At 41.1% G+C, this 7597-nt stretch overlaps 1 protein-coding gene across 1 annotated transcript in view; it reads left to right on the top strand.

Moving 5' to 3' along the window:
* The window catches only part of LOC138961095 (leucine-rich repeat-containing protein 15-like), a 45332-nt gene continuing 37735 nt past the window's right edge, over window positions 1-7597 (top strand). Inside the window, exon 1 of the mRNA XM_070332692.1 lies at window positions 1-1628. The gene's annotated coding sequence lies outside the window, so the exon portion shown is untranslated. The remainder of the gene's footprint in view (window positions 1629-7597) is intronic.

Below are 7597 nucleotides of genomic sequence, written 5' to 3'. Positions count from 1 at the left end.
GTGAGATTATTGTTATCAAAAGTGTTGTGTGCATTTGACCTAGAATTGCAGGTTTGTTGTTTGCCTTTGGTTTAAACAAAATGTATTCCGGAAATACAGGGTGACATGTATAATACGATGTGAACACTGACTTGTTACCACACAACAAGCTTACCTTATACTTGTTTGCCTTTGGCTTGGATAACAACAGGGTGTCACACTTACTGAGTGACCGAACGGCTCTCAGCAAATATTTTGTTGACAATTCCAAACAGCTGTTTAGAGCGAGGTGCTCTTCTTCTTGTACCAGACATGATTTACAGAGACGAAGAACTGTATGAAAACACCAGTATATTCGGATCGTTTTGTCAAAAGCGTTCATCTGTTCGAACGTGCGCAGTAGCAGTCTCTGAGTCTGTTAGCCCAAATGACAAAGCCCATCGTCACATTTTTCAGTTTGGCCGGTCTGAACTTATCTTTTAACGTGCACGCGTGCAGGTAAGACATTTTTGCCGAGTGTTGAAATATGCTGGGGTTGGGTCACACACATCAGTTTAGCTTTTCAAGTGTGGAGAACAATGCGTAAAAACATTGCTAGCGTACTGTTTTCACAAAGTTTGTTTTAAAAGTGTCAATCGCGAACCCCGCCTCTGAATATGATTTTCGTCTGTGCAGGTGATCTGCTCAAGTTTTTTTTTAACTTTTACATGTGACCGTTTCTTGTAAGAGGAGCAAAAACTGCGAGATGCAAAATATGTGTGGGTTGGGTGATCAGCTGGGGTTTTCAAATTATATATAAGAGAACAATCACTGTTGTTTTCCCCCTTCGATTGGGTCAACTGCACCCCTGATAATCATTTTGTTTAGCCAGGTGATTTATTGACATCAGTCTACACTGCGTTTACTACGTGTAAATTTATCTCTGCACTTGTGCTTGGTGATCAACTGAGTGTTTGAAGTTAAGTACAAAGGACGAATACGTGACATGACGCAAGCGACTGCTGCCCTTTTCTTCGCTTCCGTTTGTGTCAACCCCTCCTCTGAATGTGACTGTCTTTTGGGGGGGCAACTGAGGGATTTACTCACTTTGCGTTTCCTACGTGATTTACTGTTACCTGCAGTGCTACTCAAAGGATTCAAAATATAATTCACACCGACGATTGACGTCTTGCGAACATGGTGTGTAAGACAGCGTGTCAAGTGTCACTGACACCTCAAACACTGTGTGTAAGACAGTGTGTCAAGTGTCACTGACACCTGAAACATTGTGTGTAAGACAATGTGTCAAGTGTCACTGACACCTCAAACATCGTGTGTAAGGCAGTGTGTCAAGTGTCACTGACACCTCAAACATCGTGTCTAAGACAGTGTGTCAAGTGTCTCTGACACCTCAAAAATTGTGTGTAAGGCAGTGTGTCAAGTGTCACTGACACCTCAAAAATTGTGTGTAAGACAGTGTGTCAAGTGTCACTGACACCTCAAACATTGTGTGTAAGACAGTGTGTCAAGTGTCACTGACACCTCAAACATTGTGTGTGAGAGACTAAGACAGTGTGTCGAGTATTACTAACACCTCAAACATTGTGGATTTACGATGCTGACACAGTGGAAAGTGCATACACCTGTACGACATGGAGACACATGTAGCGGTAAGTCCAAGTTGATGTTACTCTGTATATATATAAATCTGTTGATTACACCGGTATTGTGTACAACTCAAGAAGAGTTCATCTAATGGGCATATAAAAAGTTTCGTATAGATCTACTTCAATGCGAAAGTGCACCGTATTGGTTCGTTTGTCTTGTGCTTTCGTTTATGTGTTGTTTGTGTAACTTATTTCGCTCTGTCTTCTTTCGATCTGTTTTATCTCGTGGACAAAAAGAAGGACAGAAAGAAGAACAAATCAGAGGTGATGAGCGTAATCGCTAACTCGAGAAGACAATCCCAAGTGCGCAAGAAAGAGCCATGCTTGTGTTGGGGTCTTTTGGGCAGAATATACTTGCGCAGTTTCAGCGGCACAGACGACGCACTGCCTATTATTTATGCCGCGAAAGGGCTATGACGAGTACTTGGCCTGTTTTCCTTTCATGCAACGTGCACGTGTAGCGGGCTGGGATAACCTGCAGTGCGTCGTCGGTCCTGCTGAAGTTACAATCATATATGTGAGAGGAGCCCCGTATGCTTGATTTCGGATCCGCAATGTCAAATATTATATATGTCACAATACTTTTTATTTTTTTTAATTTTTTTTTTTATACATTTTATTTCCTTTATATACACACATTTACACTAGCATTATACTTTTCGATCAAAAACCTTTGTTTAACAATTTTCACAAAAACATTTAGTGTTGGGACTGTCTTATTTAATTTGGCTCCAAATATACTTTGTTTGGCAAGGAGAATAAACAAATCAAAAACAGCATCCGTATGAAAGTTGTCTAAATACCCTAAAATGACAAGCTCTTTTGACAAATTCAAATTACTGCAATGTGTGAAATTTTGACATAACCATTCTGTGAAATCAGACCAAAAAAGCTTAACTCTTGTGCACTCCCAAAACAAATGTTCTAAGGTTTCCTCTTCCTGTGTACAAAAGCTACATAGTGATGTGTCAGAAATTTTCATCAAAAATAACAGGCGTTGAGTGGGAAAAATTCTATATAGTATTCTATATTGGAACCACCTTAGGTATGTGTCTTGTGTAGTTCGCCTTATTGTCAGAAATACCTTTCCAACATTTACATCAAAATTCAATAAATTAGCCCATTTTTCCATGCCTTGTAGATTGCCATCATTTTTCACAAGATGGGTATATATATGTTTTACTCCACTTTTAGCTATTTGTTTCCATACAACATCATCACCAATATGAAAAACATTGTTTAAAACTGCATCTAACTTTAGTCTTTTATGAAAATTCTTAACTGAGCGCATAACGCCCTCGAAAAAAACAAAATTCAGTTGTAAATTTGGATGTTTCAATTTAAAATCGTTATATGACAAAAACCCATCGGCTCTCATCAAGTGACCGACTGTAATAATGCCGTTTTCCATCCAATTCCTGTTAAAAATAACCTTTTTATCTATGCAAATATGTACATTATAATACAGACGCTCTGAAGCAAAATCACTCAAGGAGATGGGGACACATTTGCATGCAAAATGTTTGTAATGTTTGAAAACATCTCTCCAGAAAGGATTCTGAACTCTTTGCATCAATATGTTTCCAAACTCACCTCCTTTCTTGTGAATGTTATGTACAAGTGGACACAGAGCTTGTAGAAGTTTAGTTACTTTTCCTTCACTACAAAGGACTCGCTGTAACCATGATATCTTCAGAGCTGACAAAAAGCATTTCAAATCCACCATTTTAAGCCCACCCTCTTCAAACGACTGATATGCTGTTGTTCTCTTTATTCTATCTTTCTTACCATTCCATAGAAATGAAAAAAATAACCTATTCAAATCAAACAAAAACTTATCATCAGGGTCTGGTAAACCTATAAACAGATGAGTTAACTTAGACAGCGCCAAACTCTTAATAACTTATTTTTCCAAAGGGTGTTAAATTTCTTCTGGACCAGGACCTGAACAAATTCTCAATGTCTACCAATTTATGTTCATAATTAAGGGGTATAATGTCATCTAAGTTGACTGAAAAAACAATGCCAAGAACTTTAAATGGAAGTTACAGGGTTCCAACTGAGCATAAGTTCCGGCATAAATTTAATATTACAATTTGTATGTGAGCCTATCCAGACTGCCGTAGTTTTCTCATAGTTCATTTTCAGACCGGATATAGAGGCAAATTGCTTCAAAACGTTCATACATGCACAAAATGATTGTTTTGAACCATCCAGAAACAGGGCGGTGTCATCTGCAAACTGGGATATTAATATTTCATCATCTGCCACCTTTATACCTTTTATCTCTGTACTCTGGCGGATCATAATGGACAGAAATTCGGCACATATTTAAGGTGACAATGGATCTCCTTGTCTGGTACCTCTTTGTACATCAAACCAACTGGAATATTTACCATTCACAGAAACACATGATCTAATATTATTATAAAAAGTGAAAATCCATCTTTTAATGTCATCACCGAAGTTGAATTTGCACAAACATTTGAATAAAGTTTTGTTAAAAGAAATGAAACCAAGAAAGTGTCTTGCTGGATACAACCTAATGATTTTTAAAGGGTTGGACTGATAAACGAGGAATGGGGGATGGGATTCCGAGAGGTGTGTGTGATTCTGAGAGGGGGAGGGTTGGGCCTTGCTGGGTGGAAATGAGCTATCAATTAATTGGCAGTATGATACCACTGACGCTGGCCGCATGACGACAGATGGTGTCAGCGGAGACAGGGCAGTGACAGCGTGACAGTGAGGAGAACAAAGGGGCAGTGACCTTGAGAGCCGGCACGTGATACCAATACCTCTCATTGGTATTCATTGGCTGTTGCAGCGCTCGCTCTTATGATCTAATATGTCCACGCACGTGAAATGGATGTGATTAGGGTCCACATTCAGGTCAGCTAAACTCAACAGCTGTACCGCTGGTAGTGAGGGCGATCCACCCTCTCTTTACACCCCCGGTATAGTTACACCCCCGGTATAGGGGTGTGTATAGGATTCGGTCGATGTGTTTGTTTGTTTGTTTGTTTGTGTGTTTGTGTTCGCATATAGATCTCAAGAATGAACGGACCGATCGTCACCAAACTTGGTGAACAGGTTCTATACATTCCTGAGACGGTCCTTACAAAAATTGGGACCAGTCAAACACACGGTTAGGGAGTTATTGGTGGATTAAAATTATACAAGAACTTATAGAGGAACATCTTAATGGTCAAGGGAAATAACCATTCTCACTCAGTCACTGCCACCAACTGAGAAACCATTCTCACTCAGTCACTGCCACCAACTGAGAAGGTTATTTCCCTTTGACGGGGGTGTTTTTCCTACCTCGTAGGAATTTCTTGTTCTTATAAGTTATCATCATATGTCGCATAAAGCGTTATACTTTAGTTTAAGTTGCCATATGTATGTTTATCACTCGATGTCGATCAACATTATTATCATCATTTTCATACTTGAGAGCCTACAAACTGACTGAATTGGGTTTTTACTCAGTGTCTTCCAGTTATCCCCCCCCCCCAAAAAAAAAACACACACACACACACACACACACAAAAACACACTACACTCCCTTTCCATTTAAAACAGAAACAACAACAAAACTGGCAGTTGCACTTTATACGCAAAGCCGATCTGTGGAAAAAAACACAGAACAAATGTAGACACTGTGTTTACTGTCTGGGAGCATGAGTGCTGTTCGTTAAATGGGTTTCATCCGCCTTGTGAAACACCGGTGCAATAGTTGAGAAACTACTACGCAACTTGAAAATGCTACAAAGTTTGAAGTTTGTCTTTTCTCTTCGGGCGTTTGAATTAATGAGAATATTACATGGCTTGCTGTGTGATGCCTGATGTACACGACCGTCAAAGGGACCAATCAAAAGGGGTCGTTGTGAACAGGCGATCGATAGGGAAATATATGTGGAATATAACCCTCGTATAGGGTCGACTGAGTTGGCAATGGCATGCTCATTTCAGGAAATTCGCAAATTTCCTAGAATTTTTAGGAAATTTGTGAAATCCCTGAGTGAAAGAGGAAATTCACAAATTTACTGAAATTTTCAGGGATTTCGCATATTTTCTAGTTTCGAGCATTTACTGTAACATGTCATAACTCAGTGAATGGGGTCCTTTTATATATCACATCCAAAAGTCATGTCCAATAATGGCATTGAGACCTGGCGGACACTTAGCCCCCACATTCAGTTCAGTTCGTCCTTCAGAGAGGTCGTTGTGGGCAGGGGGTCGTTTTAGGGAGGTGGTCGCGAGGGCAGGTTAGACCGTATATTTGAACCCAAATCTGGCACTATTACAATCATCAAACATCTTCTACTGCTTCGCCAAAAGTAGAAGATCTTTGTTTGATATGATGCCGGGTGTCTACACGTGTGAGATCAGTTGTGGCTGCTGAAGAATTTTCCCCTAGTCGCAGGGTGCTAAGCACTGAGTGAAGCTAAGCGTGCACTAATCAGCCCGACCTGCCGCCAAAAGGCCAATTAACAGCGTGTTTAATTTATCGCTAGCGGAGCCAGCGTCCCACGCATCGCACATTTTTCGTGTTCTCACACAAAATGGTGGTGTTTGGGACGGAGGGGGTGGAGGTTACGCTTGAGGGGTGGTGGGGGGGGGTGGGGTTTGAGGATACGTGAGGGAGGAAATGCTGTCTCTCTTTTGCCAGCACATAACAGGAAACCGTGGACTCTTGAAAAGACGCCGAAGAGGGCTTCTGGTTTTGAAACCGTGGAACCCCAATGTAATGTAGTGCCTAATTGATTTCGGGGGCATCTCTCTCTCTCTCTCTCTCTCTCTCTCTCTCTCTCTCTCTCTCTCTCTTACACACACACGCACACACTCACACTCACACATACACACACACTCTGACGTCACACACACACACACACACACACACACACACACACACACACACACACACACACACACACACACACACACACACTCTCTCTCTCTGTTTCTCTCTCTCTCTCTCTCTCTCTCAGTAGGGAGATTCAAAAGACAGCACGTTTCGTTTTGCAGCTCGTTTCGTTTGGTGAATGAGTCACCCCGCGAAACGGAACGTGAAACGAGACGGCATAGGCCGCAGACAAGATTTAGATGTATTCACGTTTCGTTTCGGAATGAAGGAAGGGCGATAAATCTTCAAGTGAAATTATCACGTCTGTCCTCGATCAGAATGGGAAAAAAAAACCCTAGGAGGTGGTCCAGAATCGGGCATACTTTGATTATTTTCAGTCCAAATAAATCACACAGACTTTGTTTATACAAATCACATACGAAGCCAGAATAAAAATTCGATGCGATGACCTACTTCTGCTTCGCCATTTGCTTTCTCACCATGAAGTTGGATAAATGTACCAGGATCAGCACCCTTCAAAATATTTCAGTTCACAACAGTTGTCTACCTCCAATGAACACATTCTCAGCGCTGAAAGACTGTGAAAGGGTTGATGAATCTAGCAATGCATAAAATGGCCAACAAATAAAACTGTTAGTGTGCAAAAATACTCACAAAAGTTGACGAAATATTGTTCGTTTTTTGGGGGTGGAAAACGTGACTGCGTTTTGACGTTCCACGTTCCGTTTCAGTTGACCTTCACCTTTCCAGCGAGAGACCCCCGAAATGATGACGTTTACCACAACTTCAAAACGAAACGTCCCGACGTTTCGTTTATTAAATCTCCCTAGTTTCTCTCTTGCTCGTTTGTGCAAACGTCTGTATGTTTCCTAGTGTGTTTTCTTGTCTTCGTGTGTATCTGTCCTCTCTCAGTGAAAGAAATATAGTAGGGGGAACAGACGCAGAAGGAGCAAGTTATATAACTCGGTATGCGGAACATGACAACACGGGTTATTAAACAGAAGCCGAGCGCAGTGACAAGTGAAGGGACATACGCCTGTTAGGCCATACATTTACTGCAGGGAGAAACACCTCCAGCAGTTGCGTCTACCTTGTCTAATATCAG

The sequence above is a fragment of the Littorina saxatilis genome, linkage group LG3 (assembly GCF_037325665.1).
Source record: "Littorina saxatilis isolate snail1 linkage group LG3, US_GU_Lsax_2.0, whole genome shotgun sequence".
Classification (NCBI taxonomy): Eukaryota; Metazoa; Mollusca; class Gastropoda; order Littorinimorpha; family Littorinidae; genus Littorina; species Littorina saxatilis.
This window is presented reverse-complemented; position numbering and strand designations above follow the sequence as displayed.